The sequence below is a fragment of the Eucyclogobius newberryi genome, unplaced genomic scaffold, assembly GCF_026437365.1.
Source record: "Eucyclogobius newberryi isolate DKJ021-1_F unplaced genomic scaffold, fEucNew1.0.hap1 SCAF_4, whole genome shotgun sequence".
In the NCBI taxonomy this organism is placed as follows: domain Eukaryota; kingdom Metazoa; phylum Chordata; class Actinopteri; order Gobiiformes; family Gobiidae; genus Eucyclogobius; species Eucyclogobius newberryi.
In genome coordinates, this window is record NW_027316056.1 from 8,910,596 (window position 1) to 8,929,569 (window position 18,974).

General features: G+C 47.3%; 1 protein-coding gene across 1 annotated transcript in view; it reads right to left on the bottom strand.

The window, feature by feature from the left end:
* The window catches only part of LOC140377367 (uncharacterized), a 172,163-nt gene that overhangs the window by 152,876 nt on the left and 313 nt on the right, over positions 1–18,974 (bottom strand). The gene's annotated exons all lie outside the window — the stretch shown is intronic.

The window sequence follows — 18,974 nt, forward strand, 5'->3', positions numbered from 1 at the left end:
AGGGAACAAGGGCAAACGACAGGTAACAAGGGCAAACGACAGGTAACAAGGTGCAAACGACAGGTAACAAGGGCAAACGACAGGGAACAAGGGCAAACGACAGGTAACAAGGGTAAACGACAGGTAACAAGTGCAAACGACAGGTAACAAGGACAAACGACAGGTAACAAGGGCAAACGACAGGTAACAAGGGCAAACGACAGGTAGCAAGTGCAAACGACAGGTAACAAGGGCAAACGACAGGTAACAAGGGCAAACGACAGGTAACAAGGGTAAACGACAGGTAACAAGGGCAAACGACAGGTAACAAGGTGCAAACGACGGGTAACAACGTGCAAACAACAGGTAACAAGTGCAAACGACAGGTAACAAGTGCAAACGACAGGTAACAAGTGCAAACGACAGGTAACAAGGACAAACGACAGGTAACAAGGACAAAAGACAGGTAACAAGTGCAAACGACAGGTAACAAGGACAAACGACAGGTAACAAGTGCAAACGACGGGTAACAAGGTGCAAACGACAGGTAACAAGGGCAAACGACAGGGAACAAGGGCAAACGACAGGTAACAAGGGTAAACGACAGGTAACAAGTGCAAACGACAGGTAACAAGGACAAACGACAGGTAACAAGGGCAAACGACAGGTAACAAGGGCAAACGACAGGTAACAAGGGCAAACGACAGGTAACAAGGTGCAAACGACAGGTAACAAGGGCAAACGACAGGTAACAAGGGCAAACGACAGGTAACAAGGTGCAAACGACAGGTAACAAGGACAAACGACAGGTAACAAGGGCAAACGACAGGTAACAAGGTGCAAACGACAGGTAACAAGGGCAAACGACAGGTAACAAGGACAAACGACAGGTAACAAGGGCAAACGACAGGTAACAAGGGCAAACGACAGGTAGCAAGTGCAAACGACAGGTAACAAGGGCAAACGACAGGTAACAAGGGCAAACGACAGGTAACAAGGGCAAACGACAGGTAACAAGGGCAAACGACAGGTAACAAGTGCAAACGACAGGTAACAAGAGTAAACGACAGGTAACAAGGTGCAAACGACGGGTAACAAGGTGCAAACGACAGGTAACAAGTGCAAACGACAGGTAACAAGTGTAAACGACAGGTAACAAGTGCAAACGACAGGTAACAAGGACAAACGACAGGTAACAAGGACAAAAGACAGGTAACAAGTGCAAACGACGGGTAACAAGGTGCAAACGACAGGTAACAAGGGCAAACGACAGGTAACAAGGTGCAAACGACAGGTAGCAAGGCCAAACAACAGGTAACAAGGGCAAACGACAGGTAACAAGGGCAAACGACAGGTAACAAGGTCAAACGACAGGTAACAAGGTGCAAACGACAGGTAACAAGGTGCAAACGACAGGTAACAAGGGCAAACGACAGGGAACAAGGGCAAACGACAGGTAACAAGGGTAAACGACAGGTAACAAGTGCAAACGACAGGTAACAAGGACAAACGACAGGTAACAAGGGCAAACGACAGGTAACAAGGGCAAACGACAGGTAACAAGGGCAAACGACAGGTAACAAGGTGCAAACGACAGGTAACAAGGGCAAATGACAGGTAACAAGGGCAAACGACAGGTAACAAGGTGCAAACGACAGGTAACAAGGACAAACGACAGGTAACAAGGGCAAACGACAGGTAACAAGGTGCAAACGACAGGTAACAAGGGCAAACGACAGGTAACAAGGACAAACGACAGGTAACAAGGGCAAACGACAGGTAACAAGGGCAAACGACAGGTAGCAAGTGCAAACGACAGGTAACAAGGGCAAACGACAGGTAACAAGGGCAAACGACAGGTAACAAGGGCAAACGACAGGTAACAAGGGCAAACGACAGGTAACAAGTGCAAACGACAGGTAACAAGAGTAAACGACAGGTAACAAGGTGCAAACGACGGGTAACAAGGTGCAAACGACAGGTAACAAGTGCAAACGACAGGTAACAAGTGTAAACGACAGGTAACAAGTGCAAACGACAGGTAACAAGGACAAACGACAGGTAACAAGGACAAAAGACAGGTAACAAGTGCAAACGACAGGTAACAAGGACAAACGACAGGTAACAAGTGCAAACGACGGGTAACAAGGTGCAAACGACAGGTAACAAGGGCAAACGACAGGTAACAAGGTGCAAACGACAGGTAACAAGGGCAAACGACAGGTAACGAGGGCAAACGACAGGTAACAAGGACAAACGACAGGTAACAAGGGCAAACGACAGGTAACGAGGACAAACGACAGGTAACAAGGGCAAACGACAGGTAACAAGGACAAACGACAGGTAACAAGGACAAACGACAGGTAACAAGGGCAAACGACAGGTAACAAGGTGCAAACGACAGGTAACAAGGGCAAACGAGGGAACAAGGGCAAACGACAGGTAACAAGGGCAAACGACAGGTAACAAGGACAAACGACAGGTAACAAGGACAAACGACAGGTAACAAGGGCAAACGACAGGTAACAAGGACAAACGACAGGTAACAAGGGCAAACGACAGGTAACAAGGTGCAAACGACAGGTAACAAGGGCAAACGACAGGGAACAAGGGCAAACGACAGGTAACAAGGGCAAACGACAGGTAACAAGGTGCAAACGACAGGTAACAAGGGCAAACGACAGGGAACAAGGGCAAACGACAGGTAACAAGGGTAAACGACAGGTAACAAGTGCAAACGACAGGTAACAAGGACAAACGACAGGTAACAAGGGCAAACGACAGGTAACAAGGGCAAACGACAGGTAGCAAGTGCAAACGACAGGTAACAAGGGCAAACGACAGGTAACAAGGGCAAACGACAGGTAACAAGGGTAAACGACAGGTAACAAGGGCAAACGACAGGTAACAAGGTGCAAACGACGGGTAACAACGTGCAAACAACAGGTAACAAGTGCAAACGACAGGTAACAAGTGCAAACGACAGGTAACAAGTGCAAACGACAGGTAACAAGGACAAACGACAGGTAACAAGGACAAAAGACAGGTAACAAGTGCAAACGACAGGTAACAAGGACAAACGACAGGTAACAAGTGCAAACGACGGGTAACAAGGTGCAAACGACAGGTAACAAGGGCAAACGACAGGTAACAAGGTGCAAACGACAGGTAGCAAGGCCAAACAACAGGTAACAAGGGCAAACGACAGGTAACAAGGGCAAACGACAGGTAACAAGGTCAAACGACAGGTAACAAGGTGCAAACGACAGGTAACAAGGTGCAAACGACAGGTAACAAGGGCAAACGACAGGGAACAAGGGCAAACGACAGGTAACAAGGGTAAACGACAGGTAACAAGTGCAAACGAACGGTAACAAGGACAAACGACAGGTAACAAGGGCAAACGACAGGTAACAAGGGCAAACGACAGGTAACAAGGGCAAACGACAGGTAACAAGGTGCAAACGACAGGTAACAAGGGCAAATGACAGGTAACAAGGGCAAACGACAGGTAACAAGGTGCAAACGACAGGTAACAAGGTGCAAACGACAGGTAACAAGGGCAAACGACAGGGAACAAGGGCAAACGACAGATAACAAGGGTAAACGACAGGTAACAAGTGCAAACGACAGGTAACAAGGTGCAAACGACAGGTAACAAGGTGCAAACGACAGGTAACAAGGGCAAACGACAGGGAACAAGGGCAAACGACAGGTAACAAGGGTAAACGACAGGTAACAAGTGCAAACGACAGGTAACAAGGACAAACGACAGGTAACAAGGGCAAACGACAGGTAACAAGGGCAAACGACAGGTAACAAGGGCAAACGACAGGTAACAAGGTGCAAACGACAGGTAACAAGGGCAAATGACAGGTAACAAGGGCAAACGACAGGTAACAAGGTGCAAACGACAGGTAACAAGGACAAACGACAGGTAACAAGGGCAAACGACAGGTAACAAGGTGCAAACGACAGGTAACAAGGGCAAACGACAGGTAACAAGGACAAACGACAGGTAACAAGGGCAAACGACAGGTAACAAGGGCAAACGACAGGTAGCAAGTGCAAACGACAGGTAACAAGGGCAAACGACAGGTAACAAGGGCAAACGACAGGTAACAAGGGCAAACGACAGGTAACAAGGGCAAACGACAGGTAACAAGTGCAAACAACAGGTAACAAGAGTAAACGACAGGTAACAAGGTGCAAACGACGGGTAACAAGGTGCAAACGACAGGTAACAAGTGCAAACGACAGGTAACAAGTGTAAACGACAGGTAACAAGTGCAAACGACAGGTAACAAGGACAAACGACAGGTAACAAGGACAAAAGACAGGTAACAAGTGCAAACGACAGGTAACAAGGACAAACGACAGGTAACAAGTGCAAACGACGGGTAACAAGGTGCAAACGACAGGTAACAAGGGCAAACGACAGGTAACAAGGTGCAAACGACAGGTAACAAGGGCAAACGACAGGTAACGAGGGCAAACGACAGGTAACAAGGACAAACGACAGGTAACAAGGGCAAACGACAGGTAACGAGGACAAACGACAGGTAACAAGGGCAAACGACAGGTAACAAGGACAAACGACAGGTAACAAGGACAAACGACAGGTAACAAGGGCAAACGACAGGTAACAAGGTGCAAACGACAGGTAACAAGGGCAAACGAGGGAACAAGGGCAAACGACAGGTAACAAGGGCAAACGACAGGTAACAAGGACAAACGACAGGTAACAAGGACAAACGACAGGTAACAAGGGCAAACGACAGGTAACAAGGACAAACGACAGGTAACAAGGGCAAACGACAGGTAACAAGGTGCAAACGACAGGTAACAAGGGCAAACGACAGGGAACAAGGGCAAACGACAGGTAACAAGGGCAAACGACAGGTAACAAGGTGCAAACGACAGGTAACAAGGGCAAACGACAGGGAACAAGGGCAAACGACAGGTAACAAGGGTAAACGACAGGTAACAAGTGCAAACGACAGGTAACAAGGACAAACGACAGGTAACAAGGGCAAACGACAGGTAACAAGGGCAAACGACAGGTAGCAAGTGCAAACGACAGGTAACAAGGGCAAACGACAGGTAACAAGGGCAAACGACAGGTAACAAGGGTAAACGACAGGTAACAAGGGCAAACGACAGGTAACAAGGTGCAAACGACGGGTAACAACGTGCAAACAACAGGTAACAAGTGCAAACGACAGGTAACAAGTGCAAACGACAGGTAACAAGTGCAAACGACAGGTAACAAGGACAAACGACAGGTAACAAGGACAAAAGACAGGTAACAAGTGCAAACGACAGGTAACAAGGACAAACGACAGGTAACAAGTGCAAACGACGGGTAACAAGGTGCAAACGACAGGTAACAAGGGCAAACGACAGGGAACAAGGGCAAACGACAGGTAACAAGGGTAAACGACAGGTAACAAGTGCAAACGACAGGTAACAAGGACAAACGACAGGTAACAAGGGCAAACGACAGGTAACAAGGGCAAACGACAGGTAACAAGGGCAAACGACAGGTAACAAGGTGCAAACGACAGGTAACAAGGGCAAACGACAGGTAACAAGGGCAAACGACAGGTAACAAGGTGCAAACGACAGGTAACAAGGACAAACGACAGGTAACAAGGGCAAACGACAGGTAACAAGGTGCAAACGACAGGTAACAAGGGCAAACGACAGGTAACAAGGACAAACGACAGGTAACAAGGGCAAACGACAGGTAACAAGGGCAAACGACAGGTAGCAAGTGCAAACGACAGGTAACAAGGGCAAACGACAGGTAACAAGGGCAAACGACAGGTAACAAGGGCAAACGACAGGTAACAAGGGCAAACGACAGGTAACAAGTGCAAACGACAGGTAACAAGAGTAAACGACAGGTAACAAGGTGCAAACGACGGGTAACAAGGTGCAAACGACAGGTAACAAGTGCAAACGACAGGTAACAAGTGTAAACGACAGGTAACAAGTGCAAACGACAGGTAACAAGGACAAACGACAGGTAACAAGGACAAAAGACAGGTAACAAGTGCAAACGACGGGTAACAAGGTGCAAACGACAGGTAACAAGGGCAAACGACAGGTAACAAGGTGCAAACGACAGGTAGCAAGGCCAAACAACAGGTAACAAGGGCAAACGACAGGTAACAAGGGCAAACGACAGGTAACAAGGTCAAACGACAGGTAACAAGGTGCAAACGACAGGTAACAAGGTGCAAACGACAGGTAACAAGGGCAAACGACAGGGAACAAGGGCAAACGACAGGTAACAAGGGTAAACGACAGGTAACAAGTGCAAACGACAGGTAACAAGGACAAACGACAGGTAACAAGGGCAAACGACAGGTAACAAGGGCAAACGACAGGTAACAAGGGCAAACGACAGGTAACAAGGTGCAAACGACAGGTAACAAGGGCAAATGACAGGTAACAAGGGCAAACGACAGGTAACAAGGTGCAAACGACAGGTAACAAGGACAAACGACAGGTAACAAGGGCAAACGACAGGTAACAAGGTGCAAACGACAGGTAACAAGGGCAAACGACAGGTAACAAGGACAAACGACAGGTAACAAGGGCAAACGACAGGTAACAAGGGCAAACGACAGGTAGCAAGTGCAAACGACAGGTAACAAGGGCAAACGACAGGTAACAAGGGCAAACGACAGGTAACAAGGGCAAACGACAGGTAACAAGGGCAAACGACAGGTAACAAGTGCAAACGACAGGTAACAAGAGTAAACGACAGGTAACAAGGTGCAAACGACGGGTAACAAGGTGCAAACGACAGGTAACAAGTGCAAACGACAGGTAACAAGTGTAAACGACAGGTAACAAGTGCAAACGACAGGTAACAAGGACAAACGACAGGTAACAAGGACAAAAGACAGGTAACAAGTGCAAACGACAGGTAACAAGGACAAACGACAGGTAACAAGTGCAAACGACGGGTAACAAGGTGCAAACGACAGGTAACAAGGGCAAACGACAGGTAACAAGGTGCAAACGACAGGTAACAAGGGCAAACGACAGGTAACGAGGGCAAACGACAGGTAACAAGGACAAACGACAGGTAACAAGGGCAAACGACAGGTAACGAGGACAAACGACAGGTAACAAGGGCAAACGACAGGTAACAAGGACAAACGACAGGTAACAAGGACAAACGACAGGTAACAAGGGCAAACGACAGGTAACAAGGTGCAAACGACAGGTAACAAGGGCAAACGAGGGAACAAGGGCAAACGACAGGTAACAAGGGCAAACGACAGGTAACAAGGACAAACGACAGGTAACAAGGACAAACGACAGGTAACAAGGGCAAACGACAGGTAACAAGGACAAACGACAGGTAACAAGGGCAAACGACAGGTAACAAGGTGCAAACGACAGGTAACAAGGGCAAACGACAGGGAACAAGGGCAAACGACAGGTAACAAGGGCAAACGACAGGTAACAAGGTGCAAACGACAGGTAACAAGGGCAAACGACAGGGAACAAGGGCAAACGACAGGTAACAAGGGTAAACGACAGGTAACAAGTGCAAACGACAGGTAACAAGGACAAACGACAGGTAACAAGGGCAAACGACAGGTAACAAGGGCAAACGACAGGTAGCAAGTGCAAACGACAGGTAACAAGGGCAAACGACAGGTAACAAGGGCAAACGACAGGTAACAAGGGTAAACGACAGGTAACAAGGGCAAACGACAGGTAACAAGGTGCAAACGACGGGTAACAACGTGCAAACAACAGGTAACAAGTGCAAACGACAGGTAACAAGTGCAAACGACAGGTAACAAGTGCAAACGACAGGTAACAAGGACAAACGACAGGTAACAAGGACAAAAGACAGGTAACAAGTGCAAACGACAGGTAACAAGGACAAACGACAGGTAACAAGTGCAAACGACGGGTAACAAGGTGCAAACGACAGGTAACAAGGGCAAACGACAGGTAACAAGGTGCAAACGACAGGTAGCAAGGCCAAACAACAGGTAACAAGGGCAAACGACAGGTAACAAGGGCAAACGACAGGTAACAAGGTCAAACGACAGGTAACAAGGTGCAAACGACAGGTAACAAGGTGCAAACGACAGGTAACAAGGGCAAACGACAGGGAACAAGGGCAAACGACAGGTAACAAGGGTAAACGACAGGTAACAAGTGCAAACGAACGGTAACAAGGACAAACGACAGGTAACAAGGGCAAACGACAGGTAACAAGGGCAAACGACAGGTAACAAGGGCAAACGACAGGTAACAAGGTGCAAACGACAGGTAACAAGGGCAAATGACAGGTAACAAGGGCAAACGACAGGTAACAAGGTGCAAACGACAGGTAACAAGGTGCAAACGACAGGTAACAAGGGCAAACGACAGGGAACAAGGGCAAACGACAGATAACAAGGGTAAACGACAGGTAACAAGTGCAAACGACAGGTAACAAGGACAAACGACAGGTAACAAGGGCAAACGACAGGTAACAAGGGCAAACGACAGGTAACAAGGGCAAACGACAGGTAACAAGGTGCAAACGACAGGTAACAAGGGCAAACGACAGGTAACAAGGTGCAAACGACAGGTAACAAGGACAAACGACAGGTAACAAGGTGCAAACGACAGGTAACAAGTGCAAACGACAGGTAACAAGTGCAAACGACAGGTAACAAGGTGCAAACGACAGGTAACAAGGTGCAAAAGACAGGTAACAAGGTGCAAACGACAGGTAACAAGGGCAAACGACAGGTAACAAGGGCAAACGACAGGTAACAAGGGCAAACGACAGGTAACAAGTGCAAACGAAAGGTAACAAGTGCAAACGACAGGTAATAAGGTGCAAACGACAGGTAACAAGGGCAAACGACAGGTAACAAGGGCAAACGACAGGTAGCAAGTGCAAACGACAGGTAACAAGGGCAAACAACGGGTAACAAGGGCAAACGACAGGTAACAAGGGCAAACGACAGGTAACAAGGGCAAACGACAGGTAAAAAGGGCAAACGACAGGTAACAAGGTGCAAACGACAGGTAACAAGGGCAAACGACAGGTAACAAGGACAAACGACAGGTAACAAGGGCAAACGACAGGTAACAAGGTGCAAACGACAGGTAACAAGGGCAAACGACAGGTAACAAGTGCAAACGACAGGTAACAAGGACAAACGACAGGTAACGAGGGCAAACGACAGGTAACAAGGTGCAAACGACAGGTAACAAGGACAAACGACAGGTAACAAGGTGCAAACGACAGGTAACAAGGACAAACGACAGGTAACAAGGGCAAACGACAGGTAACAAGTGCAAACGAAAGGGTAACAAGGTGCAAACGACAGGTAACAAGGTGCAAACGACATGTAACAAGGGCAAACGACAGGTAACAAGTGCAAACGACAGGTAACAAGGGCAAACGACAGGTAACAAGTGCAAACGACAGGTAACAAGGTGCAAACGACAGGTAACAAGTTGCAAACGACAGGTAACAAGGGCAAACGACAGGTAACAAGTGCAAACGACAGGTAACAAGGGCAAACGACAGGTAACAAGGTGCAAACGACAGGTAACAAGTGCAAACGACAGGTAACAAGTGTAAACGACAGGTAACAAGTGCAAACGACAGGTAACAAGGGCAAACGACAGGTAACAAGGGCAAACGACAGGTAACAAGTGCAAACGACAGGTAACAAGGGCAAACGACAGGTAACAAGGGCAAACGACAGGTAACAAGGTGCAAACGACAGGTAACAAGGTGCAAACGACAGGTAACAAGTGCAAACGACAGGTAACAAGGTGCAAACGACAGGTAACAAGGACAAACGACAGGTAACAAGTGCAAACGACAGGTAACAAGTGCAAACGACAGGTAACAAGTGCAAACGACAGGTAACAAGTGCAAACGACAGGTAACAAGTGCAAACGACAGGTAACAAGTGCAAACGACAGGTAACAAGTGCAAACGACAGGTAACAAGGACAAACGACAGGTAACAAGTGCAAACGACAGGTAACAAGTGCAAACGACAGGTAACAAGGTTCAAACGACAGGTAACAAGGACAAACGACAGGTAACAAGTGCAAACGACAGGTAACAAGGTGCAAACGACAGGTAACAAGGGCAAACGACAGGTAACAAGTGCAAACGACAGGTAACAAGGACAAACGACAGGTAACAAGGTGCAAACGACAGGTAACAAGTGCAAACGACAGGTAACAAGGGCAAACGACAAGTAACAAGGACAAACGACAGGTAACAAGTGCAAACGACAGGTAACAAGGGCAAACGACAGGTAACAAGGGCAAACGACAGGTAACGAGGGCAAACGACAGGTAACAAGGACAAACGACAGGTAACAAGGGCAAACGACAGGTAACAAGGGCAAACGACAGGTAACGAGGGCAAACGACAGGTAACAAGTGCAAACGACAGGTAACAAGGGCAAACGACGGGTAACAAGGGCAAACGACAGGTAACAAGGGCAAACGACAGGTAACAAGGGCAAACGACAGGTAACAAGGTGCAAACGACAGGTAACAAGGGCAAACGACAGGTAACAAGGTGCAAACGACAGGTAACAAGGGCAAACGACAGGTAACAAGGACAAACGACAGGTAACAAGGGCAAACGACAGGTAACAAGGGCAAACGACAGGTAACAAGTGCAAACGACAGGTAACAAGTGCAAACGACAGGTAACAAGGACAAACGACAGGTAACAAGGGCAAACGACAGGTAACAAGGTGCAAACGACAGGTAACAAGGACAAACGACAGGTAAAAAGTGCAAACGACAGGTAACAAGTGCAAACGACAGGTAACAAGTGCAAACGACAGGTAACAAGGACAAACGACAGGTAACAAGTGCAAACGACAGGTAACAAGGTGCAAACGACAGGTAACAAGGGCAAACGACAGGTAACAAGTGCAAACGACAGGTAACAAGGGCAAACGACAGGTAACAAGGTGCAAACGACAGGTAACAAGGGCAAACGACAGGTAACAAGGACAAACGACAGGTAACAAGGGCAAACGACAGGTAACAAGGTGCAAACGACAGGTAACAAGGGCAAACGACAGGTAACAAGTGCAAACGACAGGTAACAAGGACAAACGACAGGTAACAAGGTGCAAACGACAGGTAACAAGGTGCAAACGACAGGTAACAAGTGCAAACGACAGGTAACAAGGTGCAAACGACAGGTAACAAGGGCAAACGACAGGTAACAAGGGCAAACGACAGGTAACAAGGACAAACGACAGGTAACAAGTGCAAACGACAGGTAACAAGTGCAAACGACAGGTAACAAGTGCAAACGACAGGTAACAAGTGCAAACGACAGGTAACAAGTGCAAACGACAGGTAACAAGTGCAAACGACAGGTAACAAGGACAAACGACAGGTAACAAGTGCAAACGACAGGTAACAAGGTGCAAACGACAGGTAACAAGGGCAAACGACAGGTAACAAGTGCAAACGACAGGTAACAAGGGCAAACGACAGGTAACAAGGTGCAAACGACAGGTAACAAGGGCAAACGACAGGTAACAAGGACAAACGACAGGTAACAAGGGCAAACGACAGGTAACAAGGTGCAAACGACAGGTAACAAGGGCAAACGACAGGTAACAAGTGCAAACGACAGGTAACAAGGACAAACGACAGGTAACAAGGTGCAAACGACAGGTAACAAGGTGCAAACGACAGGTAACAAGTGCAAACGACAGGTAACAAGGTGCAAACGACAGGTAACAAGGGCAAACGACAGGTAACAAGGGCAAACAACAGGTAACAAGGACAAACGACAGGTAACAAGTGCAAACGACAGGTAACAAGTGCAAACGACAGGTAACAAGTGCAAACGACAGGTAACAAGTGCAAACGACAGGTAACAAGTGCAAACGACAGGTAACAAGTGCAAACGACAGGTAACAAGGACAAACGACAGGTAACAAGTGCAAACGACAGGTAACAAGTGCAAACGACAGGTAACAAGGTGCAAACGACAGGTAACAAGGACAAACGACAGGTAAAAAGTGCAAACGACAGGTAACAAGTGCAAACGACAGGTAACAAGTGCAAACGACAGGTAACAAGGACAAACAACAGGTAACAAGTGCAAACGACAGGTAACAAGGTGCAAACGACAGGTAACAAGGGCAAACGACAGGTAACAAGTGCAAACGACAGGTAACAAGGGCAAACGACAGGTAACAAGGTGCAAACGACAGGTAACAAGGGCAAACGACAGGTAACAAGGACAAACGACAGGTAACAAGGGCAAACGACAGGTAACAAGGTGCAAACGACAGGTAACAAGGGCAAACGACAGGTAACAAGTGCAAACGACAGGTAACAAGGACAAACGACAGGTAACAAGGGCAAACGACAGGTAACAAGGTGCAAACGACAGGTAACAAGGACAAACGACAGGTAACAAGGTGCAAACGACAGGTAACAAGGACAAACGACAGGTAACAAGGGCAAACGACAGGTAACAAGTGCAAACGACAGGTAACAAGGTGCAAACGACAGGTAACAAGGTGCAAACGACAGGTAACAAGGGCAAACGACAGGTAACAAGTGCAAACGACAGGTAACAAGGGCAAACGACAGGTAACAAGGTGCAAACGACAGGTAACAAGGACAAACGACAGGTAACAAGGGCAAACGACAGGTAACAAGTGCAAACGACAGGTAACAAGGTGCAAACGACAGGTAACAAGGTGCAAACGACAGGTAACAAGTTGCAAACGACAGGTAACAAGGGCAAACGACAGGTAACAAGTGCAAACGACAGGTAACAAGGGCAAACGACAGGTAACAAGGTGCAAACGACAGGTAACAAGTGCAAACGACAGGTAACAAGTGCAAACGACAGGTAACAAGTGCAAACGACAGGTAACAAGGGCAAACGACAGGTAACAAGGGCAAACGACAGGTAACAAGTGCAAACGACAGGTAACAAGGGCAAACGGCAGGTAACAAGGGCAAACGACAGGTAACAAGGTGCAAACGACAGGTAACAAGTGCAAACGACAGGTAACAAGGTCAAACGACAGGTAACAAGGTGCAAACGACAGGTAACAAGGGCAAACGACAGGTAACAAGGGCAAACGACAGGTAACAAGGACAAACGACAGGTAACAAGTGCAAACGACAGGTAACAAGTGCAAACGACAGGTAACAAGTGCAAACGACAGGTAACAAGTGCAAACGACAGGTAACAAGGGCAAACGACAGGTAACAAGGGCAAACGACAGGTAACAAGTTGCAAACGACAGGTAACAAGTGCAAACGACAGGTAACAAGGTCAAACGACAGGTAACAAGGTGCAAACGACAGGTAACAAGGGCAAACGACAGGTAACAAGGGCAAACGACAGGTAACAAGGGCAAACGACAGGTAACAAGGACAAACGACAGGTAACAAGTGCAAACGACAGGTAACAAGGACAAACGACAGGTAACAAGTGCAAACGACAGGTAACAAGTGCAAACGACAGGTAACAAGTGCAAACGACAGGTAACAAGTGCAAACGACAGGTAACAAGTGCAAACGACAGGTAACAAGGTGCAAACGACAGGTAACAAGGGCAAACGACAGGTAACAAGGTGCAAACGACAGGTAACAAGTGCAAACGACAGGTAACAAGTGCAAACGACAGGTAACAAGGACAAACGACAGGTAACAAGTGCAAACGACAGATAAGAAGTGCAAACGAGAGGTAACAAGGTGCAAACGACAGGTAACAAGGACAAACGACAGGTAACAAGTGCAAACGACAGGTAACAAGTGCAAACGACAGGTAACAAGGACAAACGACAGGTAACAAGTGCAAACGACAGGTAACAAGTGCAAACGACAGGTAACAAGGACAAACGACAGGTAACAAGTGCAAACGACAGGTAACAAGGTACAAACGACAGGTAACAAGTGCAAACGACAGGTAACAAGTGCAAACGACAGGTAACAAGGACAAACGACAGGTAACAAGGTGCAAACGACAGGTAACAAGTGCAAACGACAGGTAACAAGGGCAAACGACAGGTAACAAGGACAAACGACAGGTAACAAGTGCAAACGACAGGTAACAAGGGCAAACGACAGGTAACAAGTGCAAACGAAAGGTAACAAGGTGCAAACGACAGGTAACAAGTTGCAAACGACAGGTAACAAGGGCAAACGACAGGTAACAAGTGCAAACGACAGGTAACAAGGGCAAACGACAGGTAACAAGGTGCAAACGACAGGTAACAAGTGCAAACGACAGGTAACAAGTGCAAACGACAGGTAACAAGTGCAAACGACAGGTAACAAGGGCAAACGACAGGTAACAAGGGCAAACGACAGGTAACAAGTGCAAACGACAGGTAACAAGGGCAAACGGCAGGTAACAAGGGCAAACGACAGGTAACAAGGTGCAAACGACAGGTAACAAGTGCAAACGACAGGTAACAAGGTCAAACGACAGGTAACAAGGTGCAAACGACAGGTAACAAGGGCAAACGACAGGTAACAAGGGCAAACGACAGGTAACAAGGACAAACGACAGGTAACAAGTGCAAACGACAGGTAACAAGTGCAAACGACAGGTAACAAGTGCAAACGACAGGTAACAAGTGCAAACGACAGGTAACAAGGGCAAACGACAGGTAACAAGGGCAAACGACAGGTAACAAGGTGCAAACGACAGGTAACAAGTGCAAACGACAGGTAACAAGGTCAAACGACAGGTAACAAGGTGCAAACGACAGGTAACAAGGGCAAACGACAGGTAACAAGGGCAAACGACAGGTAACAAGGACAAACGACAGGTAACAAGGACAAACGACAGGTAACAAGTGCAAACGACAGGTAACAAGTGCAAACGACAGGTAACAAGTGCAAACGACAGGTAACAAGTGCAAACGACAGGTAACAAGTGCAAACGACAGGTAACAAGGTGCAAACGACAGGTAACAAGGGCAAACGACAGGTAACAAGGTGCAAACGACAGGTAACAAGTGCAAACGACAGGTAACAAGTGCAAACGACAGGTAACAAGGACAAACGACAGGTAACAAGTGCAAACGACAGATAAGAAGTGCAAACGAGAGGTAACAAGGTGCAAACGACAGGTAACAAGGACAAACGACAGGTAACAAGTGCAAACGACAGGTAACAAGTGCAAACGACAGGTAACAAGGACAAACGACAGGTAACAAGTGCAAACGACAGGTAACAAGTGCAAACGACAGGTAACAAGGACAAACGACAGGTAACAAGTGCAAACGACAGGTAACAAGGTGCAAACGACAGGTAACAAGTGCAAACGACAGGTAACAAGTGCAAACGACAGGTAACAAGGACAAACGACAGGTAACAAGGTGCAAACGACAGGTAACAAGTGCAAACGACAGGTAACAAGGGCAAACGACAGGTAACAAGGACAAACGACAGGTAACAAGTGCAAACGACAGGTAACAAGGGCAAACGACAGGTAACAAGGGCAAACGACAGGTAACGAGGGCAAACGACAGGTAACAAGGACAAACGACAGGTAACAAGGGCAAACGACAGGTAACAAGGGCAAACGACAGGTAACGAGGGCAAACGACAGGTAACAAGTGCAAACGACAGGTAACAAGTGCAAACGACAGGTAACAAGTGCAAACGACAGGTGACAAGTGCAAACGACAGGTAACAAGGACAAAAGACAGGTAACAAGTGCAAACGACAGGTAACAAGGGCAAACGACAGGTAGCAAGTGCAAACGACAGGTAGCAAGTGCAAACGACAGGTAACAAGGGCAAACGACGGGTAACAAGGGCAAACGACAGGTAACAAGGGCAAACGACAGGTAACAAGGGCAAACGACAGGTAACAAGGTGCAAACGACAGGTAACAAGGGCAAACGACAGGTAACAAGGTGCAAACGACAGGTAACAAGGGCAAACGGCAGGTAACAAGGACAAACGACAGGTAACAAGGGCAAACGACAGGTAACAAGGTGCAAACGACAGGTAACAAGGGCAAACGACAGGTAACAAGTGCAAACGACAGGTAACAAGGACAAACGACAGGTAACAAGGGCAAACGACAGGTAACAAGGTGCAAACGACAGGTAACAAGGACAAACGACAGGTAACAAGGTGCAAACGACAGGTAACAAGGACAAACGACAGGTAACAAGGGCAAACGACAGGTAACAAGTGCAAACGACAGGTAACAAGGTGCAAACGACAGGTAACAAGGTGCAAACGACAGGTAACAAGGGCAAACGACAGGTAACAAGTGCAAACGACAGGTAACAAGGGCAAACGACAGGTAACAAGGTGCAAACGACAGGTAACAAGGACAAACGACAGGTAACAAGGGCAAACGACAGGTAACAAGTGCAAACGACAGGTAACAAGGTGCAAACGACAGGTAACAAGTTGCAAACGACAGGTAAAAAGGGCAAACGACAGGTAACAAGTGCAAACGACAGGTAACAAGGGCAAACGACAGGTAACAAGGTGCAAACGACAGGTAACAAGTGCAAACGACAGGTAACAAGTGCAAACGACAGGTAACAAGTGCAAACGACAGGTAACAAGGGCAAACGACAGGTAACAAGGGCAAACGACAGGTAACAAGTGCAAACGACAGGTAACAAGGGCAAACGACAGGTAACAAGGGCAAACGACAGGTAACAAGGTGCAAACGACAGGTAACAAGTGCAAACGACAGGTAACAAGGTCAAACGACAGGTAACAAGGTGCAAACGACAGGTAACAAGGGCAAACGACAGGTAACAAGTGCAAACGACAGGTAACAAGTGCAAACGACAGGTAACAAGTGCAAACGACAGGTAACAAGTGCAAACGACAGGTAACAAGGTGCAAACGACAGGTAACAAGGGCAAACGACAGGTAACAAGGTGCAAACGACAGGTAACAAGTGCAAACGACAGGTAACAAGTGCAAACGACAGGTAACAAGGACAAACGACAGGTAACAAGTGCAAACGACAGGTAACAAGTACAAACGACAGGTAACAAGGTGCAAACGACAGGTAACAAGGACAAACGACAGGTAACAAGGGCAAACGACAGGTAACAAGTGCAAACGACAGGTAACAAGTGCAAACGACAGGTAACAAGTGCAAACGACAGGTAACAAGGACAAACGACAGGTAACAAGTGCAAACGACAGGTAACAAGGTGCAAACGACAGGTAACAAGGGCAAACGACAGGTAACAAGTGCAAACGACAGGTAACAAGGTGCAAACGACAGGTAACAAGGACAAACGACAGGTAACAAGTGCAAACGACAGGTAACAAGGACAAACGACAGGTAACAAGGACAAACGACAGGTAACAAGTGCAAACGACAGGTAACAAGGGCAAACGACAGGTAACAAGGTGCAAACGACAGGTAACAAGGGCAAACGACAGGTAACAAGGTGCAAACGACAGGTAACAAGGGCAAACGGCAGGTAACAAGGACAAACGACAGGTAACAAGGGCAAACGACAGGTAACAAGGTGCAAACGACAGGTAACAAGGGCAAACGACAGGTAACAAGTGCAAACGACAGGTAACAAGGACAAACGACAGGTAACAAGGGCAAACGACAGGTAACAAGGTGCAAACGACAGGTAACAAGGACAAACGACAGGTAACAAGGTGCAAACGACAGGTAACAAGGACAAACGACAGGTAACAAGGGCAAACGACAGGTAACAAGTGCAAACGACAGGTAACAAGGTGCAAACGACAGGTAACAAGGTGCAAACGACAGGTAACAAGGGCAAACGACAGGTAACAAGTGCAAACGACAGGTAACAAGGGCAAACGACAGGTAACAAGGTGCAAACGACAGGTAACAAGGACAAACGACAGGTAACAAGGGCAAACGACAGGTAACAAGTGCAAACGACAGGTAACAAGGTGCAAACGACAGGTAACAAGTTGCAAACGACAGGTAAAAAGGGCAAACGACAGGTAACAAGTGCAAACGACAGGTAACAAGGGCAAACGACAGGTAACAAGGTGCAAACGACAGGTAACAAGTGCAAACGACAGGTAACAAGTGCAAACGACAGGTAACAAGTGCAAACGACAGGTAACAAGGGCAAACGACAGGTAACAAGGGCAAACGACAGGTAACAAGTGCAAACGACAGGTAACAAGGGCAAACGACAGGTAACAAGGGCAAACGACAGGTAACAAGGTGCAAACGACAGGTAACAAGTGCAAACGACAGGTAACAAGGTCAAACGACAGGTAACAAGGTGCAAACGACAGGTAACAAGGGCAAACGACAGGTAACAAGGGCAAACGACAGGTAACAAGGACAAACGACAGGTAACAAGTGCAAACGACAGGTAACAAGTGCAAACGACAGGTAACAAGTGCAAACGACAGGTAACAAGTGCAAACGACAGGTAACAAGTGCAAACGACAGGTAACAAGGTGCAAACGACAGGTAACAAGGGCAAACGACAGGTAACAAGGTGCAAACGACAGGTAACAAGTGCAAACGACAGGTAACAAGTGCAAACGACAGGTAACAAGGACAAACGACAGGTAACAAGTGCAAACGACAGGTAACAAGTACAAACGACAGGTAACAAGGTGCAAACGACAGGTAACAAGGACAAACGACAGGTAACAAGGGCAAACGACAGGTAACAAGTGCAAACGACAGGTAACAAGTGCAAACGACAGGTAACAAGTGCAAACGACAGGTAACAAGGACAAACGACAGGTAACAAGTGCAAACGACAGGTAACAAGGTGCAAACGACAGGTAACAAGGGCAAACGACAGGTAACAAGTGCAAACGACAGGTAACAAGGTGCAAACGACAGGTAACAAGGACAAACGACAGGTAACAAGTGCAAACGACAGGTAACAAGGACAAACGACAGGTAACAAGGACAAACGACAGGTAACAAGTGCAAACGACAGGTAACAAGTGCAAACGACAGGTAACAAGGGCAAAC